Source organism: Palaemon carinicauda, chromosome 22 (assembly GCF_036898095.1).
Source record: "Palaemon carinicauda isolate YSFRI2023 chromosome 22, ASM3689809v2, whole genome shotgun sequence".
NCBI lineage: Eukaryota > Metazoa > Arthropoda > Malacostraca > Decapoda > Palaemonidae > Palaemon > Palaemon carinicauda.
In genome coordinates this window covers 64,650,127-64,672,210 of record NC_090746.1, presented here as the reverse complement: position 1 = coordinate 64,672,210, position 22,084 = coordinate 64,650,127, and the positions used below count along the sequence as shown (strand labels likewise).

The following is a 22,084-nucleotide window of genomic DNA, read 5'->3' as shown; positions in this document are numbered from 1 at the left end:
TCAATTGCCTAGGTGAAAGATAGCATTATTGGAAACGGAACTGGAATTATTATTATATTATTATTATTATTATTATTATTATTATTATCATTATTATTATTATTGTTATCATTATTATTATTATTATTATTAGAATTACTTGCTAATCTACAGCCCTAGTTGGAAAAGTAGGTTGCTATAAGCCCAAGGGCTCCAACAGGGAAAAGAGCCCCAGTGAGGACAGGAAATAAGGAAATGAACTACGAAAATTTCAAGAATAATAGTAACATTAGTATAAATCTTTCATATAAAAACTTTAAAAACTTCAAAATAAACAAGAGGAAGAAAAACAAGGTAGAATAGTGTGCCCGAATGTACCCTCAAGCAAGAGATCTCTACCCTTAGACAGTGGAAGACCATGTTACAGAGGCTATGGCACTATCCAAGTCTAGAGAACAATGGTTTGATTTTGAAGTGTACTAGTAGAGCTGCTTATCGTAGCTAGAAGAGTCTCTCACACCATTAGCAAGAGAGAAAGTAACCACTGAACAATTACAGTGCAGTAGTTAACCTTTTTGAGAGAAGAAGAATTGTTTGGTAATCTCAGTGTTGTCAAGTTGTATGAAGAACGAAGAGAGTGTGTAAAGAATATGACAGGCTATTCTCTGTGTGTCAGCAAAGATGAAATGAGCCGTAACCAGAGTGAGGGATCCAATGTAGTACTGTCTGGCCGTAGAGCCAACTTCTCTCCAAGAATTATATGTGATCTTACTTTTATAAGTTTTCTTTTAATGCTAGTTACTGTATTTAATGAGTGTTGCAACTTGTCTGCCACCAATAGCAGTCTAATGTCTCATGCTGGTGAAAAAGTTATTTTCTTTTAGCATCCCAAAGGTAAGATAGGCTTATAAGATATATAAGCATCTTTTAGTTGAAGTACATCCTCATTAAATGAAATGAAGGTTTCAAAATTGTATTTTTCTCCTCCAGGAAAAACATCTTTGAAGAATTATCTTGAAAATCTAAAAAAAAAAGAAGATGGATTATCACTGTATGGAAAACTATTACTAGAATTACTATAGAGTCGGTTTGTAAAATTTAGGTCATGCAATATTGGAATATAGAAAATTTCCCCTTTTGTGTCTTCATTGTATAATTTTTATCATGATTATATACCAAATAAAAACATGTTTTTCCACTTTCCGTGTTTCGCAAACTCGTAATAATACCCAAAGAAATGTTTTTATGATAAGGGAATTGTCCTTTTGAATAAATGATTATAAAAGGAATGACGTCATAAAATCTTTCAGTAAAGAGATTGGTTGTTGGTCTGCGAGAGTTACACAAGTGACATCACATAAAAAAATGTTGGAATAAAAGAAGCAGTTGCAAAATTCTAAAGAAATATTATTGAGGTTATTTCGAAATTTACGTAGATAAATTCCGAGTGTTGGAATCGAATGTATTCCAGCGAGGAAAGATAAGACGTTTGGAAAGATTTTACATTATTGACCTATTCTATGAAAAATTTTTGTTGTTGCTAATTTTATGATGCAATTTAAAACTGAGAATGATAAATTGCTCTTTCCTGTTTCTGAAACGCTTAACCTAGTATATATCACTTTCCTGTATGAAATCCTTCCTCATTTTTCTTTTTGATTTTCCATAATGCAATAATCAACAGGACCATTAACAACGATCATGGAAGTATAAGCTAACTTTTTTTTTTTTTTTTTTTTTTTGTAATATCACTAACAACCTTAAATAGAGCGAGAGCTAGCAGCCATTTATTTACCGGAGATGACCAAAATTCTAGTGGGCATTTTTGGAAAGGGTCTACCATGGGACATCCAAAAATGGGTATCTTTAAGTTGGGCAGTGGTGGGTGTGGATTTTATTAACCTCTTTTGTCTGAAAACGGACTTTTCATTATTCGGTAAAATATGGGGATAGGGGAAAGTAAATTGGCTGCAGCTCCTCTCACACTGGGCCTAGCATAACGAACTATATACCAAAATGATGCTATTGATCAGTAGATTTATTTGATATCAAACTAAATAATTTAATTTATTATTAGAGGTCACCAGGGGTCAGAAGGTTAAGGTCAGCCCTTTGAAATGCCGGATTTGGGTTTTAGTTGTAGTTTGGCTAAATAAGACATCAAAATTTCATAAAGGTTAACTAAATATGCTTAAAATATAAAAAAGAGATACAAATAAGTTTTTCAAAGAAGGTGGGATCTATTCCAGCTATATTGCTAATATGGAGTTCTCTAAAAATCTATTTCCTTTCCTTCATCCGAGGAATGTTGGCTCTCAGTGTCCCTTTCATCATCGCCTTCATCATTATCCTCATCATCTTCTTCCTGTACATCAGATTCTTCAACGATTAACTTATCAGGAGTATTTGAGCCAGTGAACTAGACAATCATCAATCTGCCATTCTGGACTTTCCAGCTATGTCCTTCAGGACCAAATGAGACTGAATCGGCTTCCCTTGCATTCCTCCATATGTGTGCAACAAGTTAGTTCTTAGCAACTTCTGTTGCAACACTCTTTGGCAAGGAGGAAGACAACAGGGGTCTGCAGTTTTGACTTTATCCAACAGATCAGTTTCCTTCTTTGGGGCATACAACTTGCGGAAAAGTTAAAGCCTGGCTTCATCAACACTTGTCAGGTTCCAAACTCCATAGACAATGCACAAGTACTCTTCAACTACAGCATCAACATCTGGATCGATGACATCTGAGTCTCCAATGTGACTAATTGCTGATGTGAGCCTAGGGTTGTTTCTCATTATTTCAAATGGCTTCAACTTTGCTTTTCCCATAAAAGAGGCTGTGTAATCACAGCCTGTCAGAGCATGGAAGTTTGGTAGAGCATCGCATAAAGGTCCAGTCAGTTTAGTTGCAAGATGTGACATTTCTATGAAACGCCTGGAATTTCTAGAACTCAATCCAGCATCCATCCAAATCTGTGCATTAAGAAACCTAGCATGGTAGAGAATGAGGATGAAGACGTCAGTGTCGTTACTGCGAATGACAATCACATGGGCCACATCATAGTTAACAGCAACAAAGTTTGCATGGTACAGTAACCGTGTATCGGCTTCTTCATGCCTGCACTGAAGCTCATGAACCAGGATTCTGTTGACATTTTCACTTGCTTAAGTGCAAAGGTAGCATTCATGTTCTACTGCAAAGTAGACATGATGTCCCTGAAGAGTCGATGCATATCTATCTGATGACCATTCATCCTTCAAGAAGGCCAAAAACTCTGTTTTGAATTGTGATGTGCTCCAAGCCGTGTTGAGATCTGATGGTCTTTTCTGTGACGAGCCAGTGATTATATAGGTAGTGGGTGTCCTACCACGCAAGTCATGTTCAACTAGAATGGATATTGCCATCCCCCATAGATGGATGGCATGTAAAGCACACGGAAGAAGAACATAGCATTTATAATATAGACATCAGTCCTGTCTGGTATGGCATTCAAGGTTCCCATTGCTTCTAATTTTTCCAAAAATGTGCTCTTTGATGTCTTGTTCATATCACCGGTTATATGACACAATGAGAAAGGAACTGGAGTGAGAGGATAGGATAGGACAATACTGAGATCAAGTTGTTGCGTTACTGACAAAGACAGCAGCCTCCCAAATATGTCTCTGGTGCATTTTGCTTCCTTGATCTGTTTGTCCTTTGTGGTGAATTTAACTTTTACTGCATTCTGTGTGAAATTCATCACCTTTCTTCGCTTAACAGCCTGTTCAAAACGCCCACCATCTACCTTATGTTCATTTACAAAAACTTGATGCCAGTTAGTTCCAGTTTCTTTTGATTGCAGACGACTGTCTTTCACACCATCCGAGGCAGCTTTGCCAGTGTTTAGGCAATACAGACTATCATCATTAACAGTGAATTAATTGAGAGTGTTCTCCACCTCTGTGATCGTGCTCTTAAGGTCTGCATTGTCTTTGGCTATCCTCGGTGGCTTTAGTTCCTGTATTGCATCATCCACCAGTGTGATTCCAGCCATTTCCAGGAGACAATTCACAATTGCTCCCCTAAAAGATCTTGTCACTGTCCCCCTCTTACGGGCTGCAACATTCTGTGTAAATGCAGCATTACCCTTTTGCCTGGATGCGGCATCCCTATTCACAGTTTGCTGTAAGGTAATATCAACTGCAATTCTGGAAAAGGTATTCCTAGTTCTCCGCACAGAGAGTGCACCCCTTTTCAAAACTTGGCTAGATTCCGGGATGTGTCATTTCCATATTGAGCAGATTGAGGTGATACAATGACATCCAACGGACATAGTTTGGTAAGTGACAAGGACACAGGCAATTCAGGTGCACACTTACAAATTTCAAGGATGTTAGAACTCAATGTAGAGGCTGCTCTAGTCACAATATGCTCTTCAGAGCTGCTAAATTTTGAATCTGTTGAAAGGGCCAGTTTTTTTATTTACCTTGCTAGAAAACACTACCAAACCTTCTTTCCTACTTAAACAATCTATTTTGAGTCTATCACCAAAATATTTCACAATTTTATCCCCTAAAGATAAGAGTTTGTGAGGTACAATCTCAACTTCAGATATTTGCTCTAGAAATCTAAGGAAATGCCGATGTAATAAAACAAGGTATTCAGGCAGATAATTGTCAATGATTGAGGATTCAATGTATTGGAATATACTTGTTAAAGCAATACAGTTTGCATTGTCACAATCAGGAGACACTGTTCTCTTTAATGTGTCCCTCTTTTGATTCAGATATTCTCGTTTACATTCATTATGATATTTCACCTCTTTGCTATGAAACCCAATGTCACCTATCATCACAAGCATTCCACTGTCATTTAGAGCACAAACAGCTTCTTTGATATTTTTTCAACAGAATAACATGCACATTTTGGTGAGTGTTTGTTCCTTTCCTCGAATTTTCTTTCTAGTTTTTCTGCAGAATATGCAGACATTTGGTAAAACCCCTGACGTTGATACAGCAAGCTTAGTTGATTGGCTGCGAAGGTAAGGGCAGTTATCATTTGTTTGCTGCAGATTACTAGTCCCACTAGCCATTGTGAGGGTTGCAGTGTTAACAGCAACATCAACCTGAAGAAATTGAAACTCATAGTTCATTTTGAGGACCCTATTTATTTGTAAACAGCCATTTACTTACATGAAAAAAATAGATTTGTGTAAGGAGTTGTGAATCAACACTTTTGAAATTACACATGAACTGAACTGGTTATTTATCTCTCACTGCCGGAAATCTGCATAAAATTTCCTCAGTGATTTTGATCTACATAATCCAGGCACTTACGTCATTACTGCGGATGAAGCAATTGAAAAGAGTGAAAAAACGTATGCATTAAATACCATATGACCATGACGAGAGCTTACAGCCATTAGTGGCATAGTATTTACAGCGGAAGAGTGGTGTTCATTAAAATTATTAAAGAATAAATTTTTTTATAATGTTTTAAAGACAAAGCAGGTGCACACACAATCAATAAAACTGATCTCAGTAATATAGGTGAACCATCTATCAACTAAATTTGAAACGGTTTGACGAGTGAATTTCAAAGCAACCGTTTAATAATGACTTTTGTCATGTCAGTCATATTGCTGGAATAGATCCCATCTTCTTCAAAAAACTTTATTTATGTCTCTTCTTTATATTCTATTCATATTTAGTGAACCTTGGGCAAATTTTGATGTCCTATTTTGCCAAAATACAGCTAAAACCCAAAAACGGCGTTTCAAAGAGCTGACCTTGACCTTTTGACCCCTGGTGACCCCCAATAATCATTTAATTAATGCTGTTTGATACAAAATAAATCTACAGATCAATAGCATCATTTTGGTGTATAGTTCTTTAAGCTAGGACCAGTGTGAGAGGAGCTGCAACCAATTTACTTTCCCCTACCCCCATATTTTGCCGAAAAAGGAAAAGTCCGTTTTCGGACAAAAGGGGTTAATAAAATCTACACCCACCACTGCCCAACTTAAAGATACCCATTTTTGGATGTCCCATGGTAGACCCTTTCTAAAAATGCCCACTAGAATTTTGGTCATCTCCGGTAAATAAATGGCTGCTAGCTCTTGGACTAAAAGGTGTTCGGTTAGCGCTTGACTTCATTTCACCCACCTCTCTCTCTCTCTCTCTCTCTCTCTCTCTCTCTCTCTCTCTCTCTCTACTGAAACAACTTTTTGAAAAACTCAGTATGATTTTTGCTCTTAAGATCGAAAGCAACTCTCCGTAAAATGAACTTCTCTCCCACGAAAACTTCTGCCCAGAACTTTGCTGCTTGTTTTGAAGTTACGAGTGAAATATTTTTCCAAGCGTTCGAGTTCAGTCGGATTTGTTGTACTTGAAACAAATTTTCCATCTTCACACCTCCATTTTGTTTCTCAATCTTTCTCCAATTCTCGACAGTTCATGATTTTATTTGTTATTTTTACCAGAATATCACTTTGTTTGTACATGTGATAACTAACAATTCGGTAAAATAATCCCAAAAATAACAATTAAAAATAGAGAAATCCCTGAACGTAATGAAAGGGTTTGAGTTTCACCACGATTAGCAAAGCTGTACTAGTCAGTGACACCCTTACGAGGTTGGTTGGCCAACCTGGTGATGAAAACTGGCCGTACCCTAGACATGAATCAGGACATGTCTGAGGCCTTTGTCCTGCAGAGGACTAGAAACGGCTACCATTGTTGCTGCTGTTGTATCAGAAATATAGAAATGTATTTCCCACCAATAAGAGAATAAGGAAGAGACTGTAGCAGGAAATAATCAGAATATAATGTTGGGTAAGCTGGTGTGATATCTGTTATTACTGACTTGATAAGTCCTTGATAATTCTTGCGAAGATATATATATATATTTTTTTTTTACAGTGTCTCATATATCCCACAAGATTAATAGGTGTAGTATACCCTGCATGGTCTCTTGTTTTATATTTTTAGCTAAGATTTAGAAATAATTAGCAAATCTCTTTAAAATTGAATTTGAATAAATGTCTTAATATAGGTGAATCAGTCTGAGAAATGTATATATACAGTATATATATATATATATATATATATATATATTATATATATATATACAGAGAGAGAGAGAGAGAGAGAGAGAGAGAGAGAGAGAGAGAGAGAGAGTATATTAATTTATAACTTGTACGTTAACTTTGCAATGCCATAGCGTGTGATTATCATTTCTTTCGTCGTATGCTGCGCTTTACATTGTTCATATCCATAAATCTCTCTCAGTTCCAAAGTGTAATCTAATAGATGCATAATCATAAATTACATAAGCAAATTTAGCTTCAGCATGCCATTCATTAGCATATCAGGTAGATAAATAACGGTTCAGTTATCGCAATACGTGCGAGGGGACTTTTAATTGAATAGGTAGTCCTCACTTCACTCCGCATTCTCTACAGGTATAAACATAATAAAACATTAAATTGCATTATAGCGCACCGTGCCGGTTGACCCTAGAATTATAGCGCACCGTGCCGGTTGACGCCAGGTTTATTTTTCTAATGAATCATACTTTTTAAAAAACAATTTATATATAACATCACATTCTAATAACTTCTACAAACTTCTGTACTGATATAGCAGTGCATATTTAAAACAAAATGAACAAACTTTCAAATTAACATATAAGCCTCCTCTGCCGCCCAGGAAAAACCATAGATAAAAAACAAAATCTCAAGTTTTGAAAAAACTATGGAAACCTGTGTATCCACGGCAATAATGCAGAGTAACTCAAATTTGAGTGGTGGAACCTCACTCTTGTACTACTAATAAATAATAATGATAATAACATTAATAATAAATTCGACTTGCTCGGGCTAGCGTGCGCTAGAAAGTGACCACTTACTAAATACCTCTTCAAACATTGAATACGTTTCACCCAACACTAAATTCTCATTGGCCACTGCCTACATAACAATTGAACTTAAGTAACAAGACACTTAAGATCTGCTTACATGTCGTTAGGACAATTATTTTTCGCTATACTTCGTAACGCGAAAAAATTCTAGTCCTCACTTCACTCCGCATTCTCTACAGGTATAAACATAATAAAACATTAAATTGCATTATAGCGCACCGTGCCGGTTGACCCTAGATAATACCAAAGAAAGGGAGAGAAGGAAAAAAATGGAGAGAGAAATAAATGTTCCGATTGAATGATTTACACATTTAACCTCTTTTTGAAGACTTTGACAAACATGTTTACTTGAAACAGACTACCAACACTCATGTCTATGAACACACCTATCATTGACGTTATCGTTTGCGATGTTTGAACTTGTAGCCACAGTTTTAACAAAAAATTCTGTTTGGTTACATTACAGGAGCTTTAAAAAAAAAAAAACTTCTTAAAGAGAAATCGATCAAAGGACAAAATCATTCCAGCTTCCTCTGTATCAAGCAAAATACATCAAATATGGAAAAGCATTTGTGACAACTTCCGATATCAAAAACTTCACAGTATTGGTGATTTTTCATTTTTTTTTTTTCTGTTCAACTAAGAAACCTTCAAATTACAATAAACTTAATTCCCCAAATCTCATAAGAAAACCTCAATGATCTATCAAAATAATAAAGAAGTTTTTCAATATTGGAAAATATAATCCGCACGGATTCTGCAACACCATATTATCAGAAAGATCCTTTGTATGCACCGATCTACCAGCTTAATGTTTCACAGGTGCTTGCAAAGATTTAACAAGTGAATTTTCCGTTGGATCTATGTAACCCCTCATTTCATGCATGCACGTTATGGCATAAATAGCCTGATCACTGGAGATTACTAAAGCGCCGGAATCTAGTAAAAGCGTCATAAATAAAGCAACATACAATGGCATTTAGCTTTGCTTGTGACCATTATTGTAAGCTTCTCTTTGTTGAAAGACAAGTTGGTAGGCCTTGCCGGTGCTGTGATTCATCGATGATAGAATATGCTCATGACAACTGAGGTCCCCCAATTTCCTGTCCAAATTAGATGCCACCGTTAAAGACGACTGCTGGCATTTCATTGTATTCACGATCCTGGAAAGCAGATTCCAAAAATAAAACATTGTACATATATACTTATAATCTCAAAAACCTTTACCTTCTATATCAAAGTTAAATTTCAGCGAAATATTTCCTTCTTTGCCGTGTTTAATAACCTTTTGTTACGTAAACACTCAAAGTTTAACAATAAAGCTTCCCTCGTCAATATCAACAGTCAAGATGGAGAGGACTTTCACTCTGGAATATTCTACTTAAGAATTTTTACCTCCATTTTATTAATAACTTTTGGTATAAAGCACCAAACCTCAAGTTAAAGCATCAATTCCCTCTGTACCGGGACACCAATATTAGAGATTAAAAACCAACATATTTTTAAAAGTAGCAAAACAGTCTAAAGAATGAATAACTCTCACAAGCCCATAACTCAGAAAAATGTAAGCAAGAATTGACCATTCATCCATGTTAGTTGACAACACTTCAAAATATCCACTCTTTTGTACTCTTTCTGGGCTTACATACATTGATGACCTGAACAGTGTATTCAGTACAAATTTAAATTCTTTGGTTTTCTATGATTTCCAAATCTGGCTTTTTGCTACCTACTTGCATTAAAATCGAAAATCTTTTATCTGAAACAACGTTCAAACATTGCCAAAGTACTTTACATAATTCTGTCGACTGCCTCCTGCTCCTTCATGTTTAATTTTAAAGATTCATTTGCTGTCCAGTTTCCAACCACTCTTTTCATGATAAAAAAAAATGAGCTGTATTCATCGCTAAAAACTTCAGAATTACTCCAAACCTACTACTGAGGTGTCACAACATATAAAATTTCCCAACACCAGAGGCGTCACAATACAACTATTAAATCTGAGGAGTCACAATATAGCTGTAAATTTCCTGTGTCTGAAGCGTCGCAATATAGCGGTAAATTTCCTATGAGGCGTTGCAATATATTGATAAGATTGCCTACATCCGAGGCTTCGCAATGTGATAAATTGCCTACATCTGATGCGTCACAATATAGTAATTAACTGCCTACATCTTAGGCGTCACAATAGAGTGATAAACTGCCTACATCTGAGGCGTCACAATATAGTGCTAAACTGCCTACATCAGAGGCGTCACAATATAGTGCTAAACTGCCTACATCAGAGGCGTCACAATATAGTGCTAAACTGCCTACATCAGAGGCGTCACAATAGTGCTAAACTGCCTACATCTGAGGCGTCACAATATAGTGCTAAGCTGCTACAGTACATCTGAGGCGTCACAATATAGTGATAAACTGCCTACATCTGAGGCGTCACAATATAGTGATAAACTGCCTACACCTTAGGCGTCACAATATAGTGTAAACTGCCTACATTATAGGCGTCACAATATAGTGATAAACTGCCTACATTATAGGCGTCACAATATAGTGATAAACTGCCTACATCTTAGGCGTCACAATGAAGTAATAGGTTAAATAAGTCTGATGCAAGTATATAGTTAAAGTAACGACCAAAATAAAAAGAATGAATTTCTGCGTCAAAAAGTGATCTCAACCAGAGCTTCTGATATTTCTTCATTAAGTTCTCAACTAGCTTTGCTCAATATGTAAAAATACAGAAATACTTTATCGTTTACATTTTAACAATACTTCTCACGACAAATTTCGTGGAAATTATGTAACAGACAATTCTGTCCAAAAGATATTCGTTAAAATAACGTTTTTGTTAATTCAGAAGGTTTGGCATCTAAACAAGATCTTTAACGACATAGTTTATCCTAATACTGTAGTTACAAAATTTGCCTTCAGTATTCGTCCTCTGTAAACCTTTACAAATACAATTTAGAGTCTGAAAACCAATTATACTTTCTTGTAAATAAATCCAAATCTTGAAGCTTTTAAAAGTAAATAACTAGCATCCAATGCCTCTTCAAAACAACCATCCGCAGCTATGCCATCATCTAAAAATACTTCAATCTTCACTTCCTTAGATCTCCAATATCTAACAGACTTAAGAACTTAAAAGATGTACCGCCGCTTTCAAAAATATCTAAAGATAATCCATTATAAAAAACTTTTTAAATTTTTCCCCAATGAGAAAGATATTGGCAACGTTTTAAAAGATTTCTATGCGATAAGCAGACTGTAGACTGATTAAATCCTTAAAAAATTTGTAATAAAAAACCAGCCTTTGCTTACCATTTCCATTCTTGGTCACCGTCAAAGGAATTATTTCTTAGTTTTTCTGATACCAGTGTCACCCATTCTCTTTTAATAAACTCTGATTCGTCCCTTTCTGACCTATTGTTACCCAATCCAACAACCACGGTAACGGTTTTGAAATGGAATTTTATAATCGACCTTTTAGACGTCAATGACTATCCCAATCTAATTCTGTTCAATGTATTGTGAATAACAACAACCAACAGGCGATTAAAAACAATAAAATAAAATAAACACAATGTTCCAATTTCCTTGTACCAACTGCTAAGTATACAAAATAAAAACAGATATATTTTCACTTATCTTCTCGACGTCTTTCTTGGTACGTTCCCGGCTCCAATGTCAGCTCTCGGCCTTTATTGAGCTCTAGACCTCTTCCATCAAAGTTGATATGAATCCACACTTTCCCTCGATATTTAACTAGCTTGACACTTTCGATGATGCTGCTCGTTGCGTACTAACTCGTTTCTGCAGCAGTTTTAGATGTTCCTTGTCCTCCAAGTTGATAAACAATCGCATCTAATGCTAACATTTTCGTATCAGTTTCCTCAAAATAACGCGATGCTCATTCAAATGGTTTTCCATCATACTTTAATGAGGTGCGGATACTTGTTGAATATTCTGCTGGAAATCGGATAATATATTGTCCACTTCTTGAAACGGTTTCAGCATTCTGATTGCTAGCGTGAAAACACTATTCACATCCGAAGCTGTATTTGACCCTGCCTGGCGTCCTGGCTAATAAATTCGACTTGCTCGGGCTAGCGTGCGCTAGAAAGTGACCACTTACTAAATACCTCTTCAAACATTGAATACGTTTCACCCAACACTAAATTCTCATTGGCCACTGCCTACATAACAATTGAACTTAAGTAACAAGACACTTAAGATCTGCTTACATGTCGTTAGGACAATTATTTTTCGCTATACTTCGTAACGCGAAAAAATTCTATTTCATACTATTTTATTTATCAGTCTTTTTTTTTTATTATTATTGAATAGGGAGATATTATGTGGCATTCGGAAGGGGAATAGATAAACACAACAATGAATATATGAATACGTAAGCAAGGAGCTTATGCAAACTATAACGTGATTTTTTCATTATATTTCCGTTAATAAATTTATGGGAGAATAATATTAATATATGCTATTGAATGACTATGAATTATAGCTTTTAAAAGGATATATGTTATTTAAGGGACTATCTCCCTTATAGAATAAAGAGCAAGATTGGGGCTATAGTATAAATATATGAATATATATTATTTATTTTTTGTCACGCTGAGCAGTAACCGCGCGGAGAACAAAATGGTCCAAAGTAACATGTTGTGGTTTGGAAATGAAGAGGGGGTGAGAAGAATCGAATCTGGGTGTGTGTGCTTATTTATCTGAATATTATATATTCAGCCATATTTTTCACCTGTCCCGTCCACTAGTGTCATATATATATATATATATATATATATATATATGTATATATATATATATATATATATATATATATATATATATATATATATCTTTATTTGTGTTGTGTGTGTATATGTTTGTGTATATCATGTTACATATGTGATATACATTATATGATATATATATATATATATATATATATATATATGTTATATATATATATATATATATATATATATATATATATATATATATATATATGTATGTATGTATGTATGTTTGTATTTGTGTATGTATGTATGTATGAAAATACTGTCAATAGAAGCCTTCCATCTTTGGGTAACACTACAAACTCATCCCTTGTATCTGTTGAGAAAAGATTATCTTGTTCCCTCTTTGCCTCTTGTTTCATGGGAATCCCGTAGGCTGCACAGTATGTTTTCAGGAAGTTAGTGAAAACTCTTTGCTGTTCGTACTGTAGTTCTCAACTGGTGATATTTGAGGTGTGTAGAAATGAGTCTTCACCGACAAGGAGTATGATTTTTTTTTTTTTTTTTTTTTTTTTTTTTAGGCATTCCACTTTTATGTTTAGTTGGTAAATCTACTCTTTTAAGATTCTTCTTTAGTGGAAAATAAAAAACGAACAAAAGATGAGAGTAAAAAATAGTATAAAATTTATCTTAATGTTATTCCATGTCATGAATGGTCAAAGCCCATGGCATTTTATATATGGAATTCTAATGTAATTTTTAGTCATTAATGGTATTTCATTTATAGGAGGACATTGTTGGGGAATTTCGTCCGTCACTTGGCATTTCAGATCTACGTAGAATTTTCAGGAATTGTTTACTTAGAAGTGTTTTAGGAGAACTTTTAAAATCCAATCAAGTTTTCTTTTTTCATTTTGTAACCATTAATCCAATGTTATATATGTAGTATAGAAATATTAGAATACGCTACGAACGCTCTCAATTTCGTTGGATCCCCAGTCTCGTTGTGACTTGCTGCCACTAGTCTCAAACGTTGTATCTTTATTGCAAGTTTCTGCATCGCTCAACTTTGCAAGATATTGCCCCTTGGCCTGCTCCAATACCCAAGCTTGGGTTCGGCTTGAGTCAATAAACTTCCATGGTGGAGTTTTATATGAATATATTGATACTGGTTTTTACTGAAACCTGTATACTATGCAAATAGTTTCTCATCTATTCAATTTTGAGGTGGATACGCTCTGTGTATTGTCAAGCAAAGTGGGTCTTAGGAATTGGATGCTGGGAATCATTTTTCCAATGATTAATAGACAATCGCCAGACATAATTCTCGCATGTCTACTAAAGTCACGGCCAGGTGTTATCTAAGCTGCTTTTAGAGTAGGTCTTTCGAATGATCTCTAAAGGTAGAAAGAATATTAAAATGAGGGATACCATTCCATGTCGTCGTGTGTAAAGAAAATCAGTTTTTTGCTACAAAATTTCATTTCTATCTGATATTAACCTGAGGTTGGATTTTGTATTTAAATGTTTGTTTATATATACATATATATATATATATATATATATATATATATATATATATATATATATATATATATATATATATATATGTATATATAAATATATATATATATATATATGTATATATAAATATATATATATATATATTTATATATATATATATATATATATATATATATATGTATATATATTCCTAATTGCTTTGATGAACTGTATGGCCGTAAGTACCTCAGTAAGTGTGTATATATATATTTATGTATTTATATATATATATATATATATATAAATATATATATATACATATATATATATATATATATATATATATATATGTATATGCATATATATATATAATATATATGTGTATATATATATATATATATATATATATATATATATATATTCCTAATTGCTTTGATGAACTGTATGGCCGTATGTACCTCAGTACCTGATGTTTTAGCCTTAGATTAATTCATTACGTTAGGGAAAACTCTTGATAGTCCAGTGACTGAGGGGGGTCCAATGGGCACTTGTAGGTCCCCTAAGTTACTCAAAGGTTTGATGTAAGAGACAACTTTAGGAGAAAAAAACTTGGGTAGACTATCTGGACCGTGGTAGCTAATTGGGAAATCATCATTTTATATGCACCCCTAACACGGCGGCCGGGTGCAAAATGATAGGCCATTATATAACTACTAACACATGTATAATGATGATCTAGGTGTCTATACATAGGTTTTGGACATTGAGATTATGAAATTATATGGTTAAATTGTCTAGGTGAAGCAGCAATCTTGAATCTTTAATATGGTCACCGAAATGCACAACTGTATACACTTTAACGTACCTTAAATACGCTAAATAATGTTATTCATTTTTCGCAGGATTTTACACATTATATGTATGCTAGTTACAAATAAAGTGCTTTCTCTTTCAAGTGAATGGCTGACAACATGAACGGTATTCTACTGAAGACCAGAAGATGGTCTTAAACAGACTTTGAGAAATTATTAATATGCCAACAAGATACACATTGTAAGGTAACCAGTACTGAAAATGGACGACAATACTTACTTCAAGCAGTAATAATTAGAGAAGATGATATACATGAAAGGTTTTTGCATGGAAACACTTCATAGTTTGTTTACCACATGAGTAATGACTGTTACGTGATCTATACTCTAAAGAAAAGAGTAGATAGAATTACCGAGCAAAAATTTTCATCAGGTACTTGAGTTAACAATACCAGTAGAGTAACTGAAGATGACAAAAGAAAGAGGTTTACCAGATCAAAGACTAAACCACGAGAGTTCCATAACACCTTTGCCATTTACTCAACAGTATGTGTTGTATGTGGTCAGATGCAATACAAAGATGTGTAAAAAGTTTTTTTTTTTCAGAATTTTATAGAGCAGAAATCCCTCTGAAAGCCACTGTCTATTATCAAGATTAAGTGTCAACATGAACATGTTATTTTTAAGACATCTAATTTGCGGTTGGGGCAGACTTGTTGTGTCACAAAAACTGCATAAGGTATAGAGGAACACAGAATCTATTAGTCTTCAGCGAGACCCTTCACATAGTTGAAGGCTCTCCATAAATTGATTGCTTCTGTAGATGTTCATTTAGTGAAAGGTGTTGGATATGCTATTAGTGATCTCAGACATCTTGTTAACCTGCTTGGCAGTGACTTAGAATCTTGCGTGGTCGTCACTAATATGTTAGACTTCTTATATCTTTCCATTTGAGAGCCAGACAAGTCTACAATGGTTATTCTGAAGCATTTATCCAGTAGCCAATTCAATACAGTTAAGCCAAACTTTGACAATCGGGTTGACTTCATGGCTTGCTTTCAATTCCATTGTCAATGAAGAAAATGTGTTTTTGATTCCTCCCAGTACTTGCTAATCCCATGGTTGAGTATGCTAATGCTTACACAGCACTAAAGAACTTTCAGAACAGAATATGTTGGGTCAACTTAATAATAATAAAAAAAAAAAGTATGGCAGTTATTTTTGATGAAGGTCTGTACCACATTGCAAGAAAATTAATGCTGCAGTGGTCTTTGGAATTTTCAATTATGGTCTTGTTTATAGGATGATTTAGATACTGCTTTTGTGCATTAGAAAGTACTTGTGTCGAGGAGGAACAGAGGCCATCTGTACTGAGTGTGGCATATTCTGAGTTAATGTACAGAAGCAATTATGAATGGATCCAAATATGTGAGGTTACTGAATGGAATGTATCTGCTAGCTGCGTTAAGTTATGAGTTGATGAGTTCTTCATGATATTTAGAACCTAAAACTATCAAGAAGAACTAACAATTCTTAAGAAACTGAAAGCCGGTGTGATCGAAAAGAACCCAGAATATAGCAAGTAGTATCTGAAGGACTTCATAATGGCTTCTAATAAACTACAAGCGGGCTGGGGAGTTCGGAAATGAGAAAAAGGACAAAATAGTATACTTGTCGAAAGATCAAAGTAAAGCAGATCATAAGGGAAGCTAAATCTGCCTCTACACACACTTCAAACCATTCACCCTCTATTCACAGTATTTGGTAGGGAAAATTACTTGTGATGGGGTTCATTGTATACGGTGGACATGAGGGAACTTTTAGAAATTGATAAAGATGTTCTCTAGACCTTTCTGGCTTGGAAGTTTGTCATGAAGAGAACACAGTATCTGTTCAAGGCTGTTGGTGCTAACTTGTGCCTGGAACAAATCATCAATAGGTACATAGATGAGTACTTTTGGTATTGTTGGCAGTTTCAGAAAGAAGCACTTTGTAACACAGTGGGATAGGATGTACCATGAGATACAGGCAGTAAGCAACATACTGAGAGATCTCAGTGATTCTATGCCTTTTAACTTTGAGGTGGCTGTTAGCCATGAATTCAAAAAAAGATTGACACTGGTGGAGATGAGAAAAACCTGACAGACATTGTAACATATGTCAACTACAAGAAAAGCCCATTTAAAATAAAAGAGAAGACAGAACAAAAGCTACACAATATTTTCACACAAGAGATAATGTCTGATGAGGTAAAGCCACAGCTGCTCTGTTTGAAAGATCTTGGTATAGGGAATTAAGAATCATTCAGAGCTGAACACTTTGTCACCAAGACCTAGAGACTGAGTGATGCTCTTCACTTGAAAAAAATCTTCAATTTCTTAACAGAATCATCAAAAGTAGGAATAAAGCTCCACAAAGAATACAATGGAGAAGAAAGTTAACTTTACTCAATAGATACCAGCCATAGCTTGGGTCAGAGGGAAGTCAGGTAAGTTTTCAGATATGACCATATGCCAACAAATTCTCTAGTAAATGAATATGAGTTTATGAAGAAATCAGTCAAAAGCTCAATGGCAATTCGGCTTGAGAAATTAATATCGGCCGAAGACCACGGCCAGCCATCACCACCAGTGTGCCACAACATATGTTGTAGATGTGATGTCACACATCAGACGTACTAGGACCAAGAATCTGACATCCTTCAGTGATGTTTTGTGTAACACTGTGTAATGTGATCTACAATACTTATAAAAGCTAATGAAGTATTAACATCGTCTTTGACGGCTATGTAGAAGGATCAGTAAAAGTCTCTGAGAGATTGAGAAGAGCAAATGTCAGGACCATTGCTAGTCTGTATGGATACCTTCTTGGCCTAAGGATCAACAAAACCAAACTCCAAAGCTTTTGTCTGACGGGCTAATGGAACACCATGATAATCATTGGTCTCGTCTTGTTCTATGACAGGCATAGATGGTTCAGATGACAGAAATGTCAACTTATCCAAGAAACAGTGAGTTACTTGCCACTACTTGATCTTGAACTTGAAGTGGCATATCTATGAGTGATTCCACATGCATTTCAAGTAACCATATATGGGATCAAAAGGATCTGTTTACTCTCTGCCAATACAGATTTGCTTATCAATGTACATCACCAATGGCGCATGTTGCACCAGCATGTACTTTTCTAGTTTTGGATAAGCGCTGGTACAGGTGACTCTACTATGTACATTCCTCTTCACACACTCGCAGAGAAAATGAGGCCCCTGTGTGATGTATTGCCTGCAGTACGCACACTATCTGGCTGCGATGCAAAAAGTAAGTTTAGTATAGAAGTTGCATCTCGGATAGCTGACCCATTTGGCTTCCTACAAAGAGTTGGGCTGACTTCTAGTGACCCAGGCCTTGATGTTACAAAGGCAAAAACAGAAGCCTATCTGGTTTAGGTTTTAAAGCCAGTGTCTTTATCCAAAACAACAGATGAGCTCAGACGCTACTTATCTCATCAAAGTAAGGCTGTGACAATCGATCAGCTGCCACCAACAGCGACCTCCACTAAGGTGCATATATGAAGAAACTTTCATGCATGAACTTGCAGGTGAATTGTCTCACTTAAACTTTTCTTGATCCAAACCTGTATCTTCAGAAAAAATAGATAGCTTGCTGATGCCCGATAGCTGCATTCACATGCTTCCAAATGACATTACCATAAGTTGAACTGCCAAAACTATGCATCCAAGAGATGTGTCTTTTGTAAATATCAGCGTTGCCAGTTTCCAAAGTATAAATCCCAATGAACTGTGAAAAAGCTAAATTAAAGATAGGCATAGCTTGGGCCATGAGATGATACATGAATGACCGGTGTCATACAAACTTTTAAATTTTCAAAAATTCAAAATGTTTCTTGTCATAAAAACGATAATATGCATAATTACTATTTAAATTAATAGCAGGTAGTGTAAGAAAACACTGAGGGGTTCTGTGTTTACTTGTAGTTCCCATAAGTGACTCAAAAGCCCTGCACCTATTTTTTTGCTGTGTTATACAAGTTTTTTTTTTCAGCCATTTTGAAAATCCATGATGGCTGTTGCACTTAGACTATTCAATCATGAAGTGTCTTATTCTCCATGCCGAAAAACCTGTGCATAGAACCTAGATCATCATTATACACGTGTTAGTCAACATATAATCGTCCATTATTTTGTCCCCGGCAGCCGTGTTAGGGGTGTATATTATTATTATTATTATTATTATTATTATTATTATTATTATTATTATTATTATTATTATTATTATTATTACTTCCTAAGCTATAACCCCAGTTGGAAAAGCAGGATGCTATAAGCCCAGGGGCTCCAACAGGCAAAATAGCCCAATGAGGAAAGGAAACAAGGAAAAATAAAATATTTTAAGGACAGCAACATCAAAATAAATATTTCCTATATAAGCTATAAAAAGAACTTTAACAAAACAAGAAGAAGAGAAATAAGATAGAATAGTGTGCCTGAATGTACCCTCAAACAAGAGGACTCTAACCCAAGACAGTGAAAGGCCATAGTACAAAGGCTATGACACTACCCAAGACTAGAGAACAATGGTTTGATTTTGGAGTGCCAATAAATCCTCGCTAACAATCCATTAAGTGGGAGAGGATATTCCTGTATAACAGTAACAAGTTTTTGAAGGTCTCTCTCTCTCTCTCTCTCTCTCTCTCTCTCTCTCTCTCTCTCTCTCTCTCTCTCTCTCTCTCCAGGATGCATATTTCTTCTTTTTGAAACGCCTGTATTCAAGTTTAGCAAAGCCCCCGACGGAAACCATCTCTGAAATGCATGAGAAAAAATGGAGGATGTACCTCGGTGTATGCATGATTTCATGTATTTCTTCATACATGAATATTAAAATTATCCTTCGTAAGCTAAGCTAGGAAATTGCAAAGTAAGAAAAATGACGAGACAATATTCACTGAAGCTGATTGAAAAACTTTAGTTTCTGGAAATTGATATGACAAACTCGGTCTTTTGATACGATAAAAGGACAGACGCTCGCATATTTATCCGGGTTGCCTCTTCCGTATTTGTCCAGAGACAGAGGCGCCCTTCTTCATACTACTTAACTATTCATATCTGAGTTTGTGCGTTTCCGAATCAACCGCTGTTCCGAGTTGTTGTTCTACGCGTCAGAAAGCATGAGAAGCGGTTTCCCAAATTCTCGATATTTTGCATCTTATTTACCGTGCTTCGGACGTAGACAGGATAAAGAATAGAGCGTAACAAGGGTACGCAAGGCAGGGCTTCTTACATTCATAGCTCAAATACATCAATGCAAAGCATTTGTTCAGATACCATGAATTGGAAAATTCTTTTCGCGACAGAGATGATTTGTCAAAGTGAATGAATCGAACGTACACTTTGTAAAGGAATCCCGCTTAACGAGTTCTTGGTAAACAGCTGTTTTAATACGGGTACTGCCTTTGTGATAAATCCTTTATGACGGAATTTTTCACCATTCATAGTTGAAGATATTTTGAGAAATGGGATTTTATTGCTTGTTATAATTGCCGCTGTCTATAATCTTGTATATAACAAGAGCTTTCGAGAAAAGAAAATAAAATTATTTGTTTAACGTATTCACACTGTCTTGGGGTTAATTGAATTGCATGGCTTTACATGTGTTTTGTGTTCAGTGTGCGATTTGACTTCAAAGATAGCTCGATATGAGGACGAATAGTTTCAATAGTTTCAACTCTATGATTCTGCATGTCCAGGACAGACAGACAGACAGACACACACACACACACACACACATATATATATATATATATATATATATATATATATATATATATATATATTTATATATGTGTGTGTGTGTGTGTGCTGACAAAACTATGAATTCAGGGAGTGGCCATGGTGTGAGAACTGCTCATAGAATTGTTAATGAAATCTCTACGGGGACAAAGAAAAAGAAGCATATAACAATAAAAAACAGCGATGGATCTGCTATAACAACAGAAGATGAAGAAAGGCAACGTTGAATAGAACACTTTAGTAAGGTCATGAATAGAAGATATGAAAGGAATAATTTGAATGATATACCCGAAGCTGAGGAAGACCTTGATGTGCAAATGAAGGAATTCAGTGCGTTTGAAGTAGAAACTATCATTAAAAAAAATTAGGAAATGAAAAGCCCCTGGTTACGATGGATTAACTTGCTGAAATGATGCTGGCTCAAAATGAAATGACTCCCAGAATACTTAAAAGATTATTTTGTAAAATGTAGCATGAAGAAGCAAAGCCTGATGAATGGTAATTAAGAGTGTTGGTGAAAATGGCTAAAAAGGGAGACCTGACTGTTTGCAATAGTTACAGAGGCATCGCACTTACGTCAGTTGTCATGAAAATATGTACAGTAGCATGCTTATTCTAAAGAGGCTAGACAGAAAGATTGAGAGATGAAAAAGCAGGATTTAGAAAAGGTAGAAGTTGTACTGGCGAGTCGTGCGTTATTATAGAATTCCTCTTAGATATATTAATTTGATTAAGTCTGTTCTTGAGCATAGCAAGTGCAAAGTTAATGTTTGTAGAGTCCTATCAAATAAATTTCCTGTGAACAGCGGAGTACTCCAATGGAATGTGTTGTCACCTATGATGTTTATCAGTCTCATGGATTTTGTATTGAATAGAACATTGTACTTCTACATCAAAGAATATTTCCTTCTCAAAAAAAAGTTCCTTTTTATCTCCATCTTTCATATTCCAACTACTCTATCCTTCCAACTGAGTCCGTACTTCATCCGATGATGTAGGCTTGTACTTCTACATCAAAGAATATTTACTTCTTAAAAAAAAGTTACTTTTTCTCTCCTTCTTTCATTGTCCAACTACTTGATCCTTCCAACTGAGTCCGTACTTCATCCAATGATGTGGGCTTGTACTTCTACATCAAAGAATATTTCCTCCACAGAAAAAAAAAAAAATCCTTTTTCACTCCATCTTCCACAGTCCAACTACTTCATCCTTCCGAGTCCATACTTTATCTGATGATGTAGGTTTGTACTTCTACATCAAAGGATATTACCTTCTCATAAAAAAGTTACTTATTCTCACCATCTTCCATTGTCCAACTACTTGATACTTCCAA

At 35.3% G+C, this 22,084-nt stretch overlaps 1 long non-coding RNA gene across 1 annotated transcript; it reads right to left on the bottom strand.

Annotated features, from left to right (window-relative positions):
- Nucleotides 1-8,491: 8,491 nt before the first annotated feature.
- LOC137616488 (uncharacterized) lies at nucleotides 8,492-11,870 on the bottom strand. Its single transcript, XR_011039437.1, has 2 exons — nucleotides 10,344-11,870; nucleotides 8,492-10,307 (listed from the first exon to the last, which is right to left on the bottom strand). It is a non-coding gene; the product is annotated as an uncharacterized lncRNA (long non-coding RNA).
- Nucleotides 11,871-22,084: the final 10,214 nt, after the last annotated feature.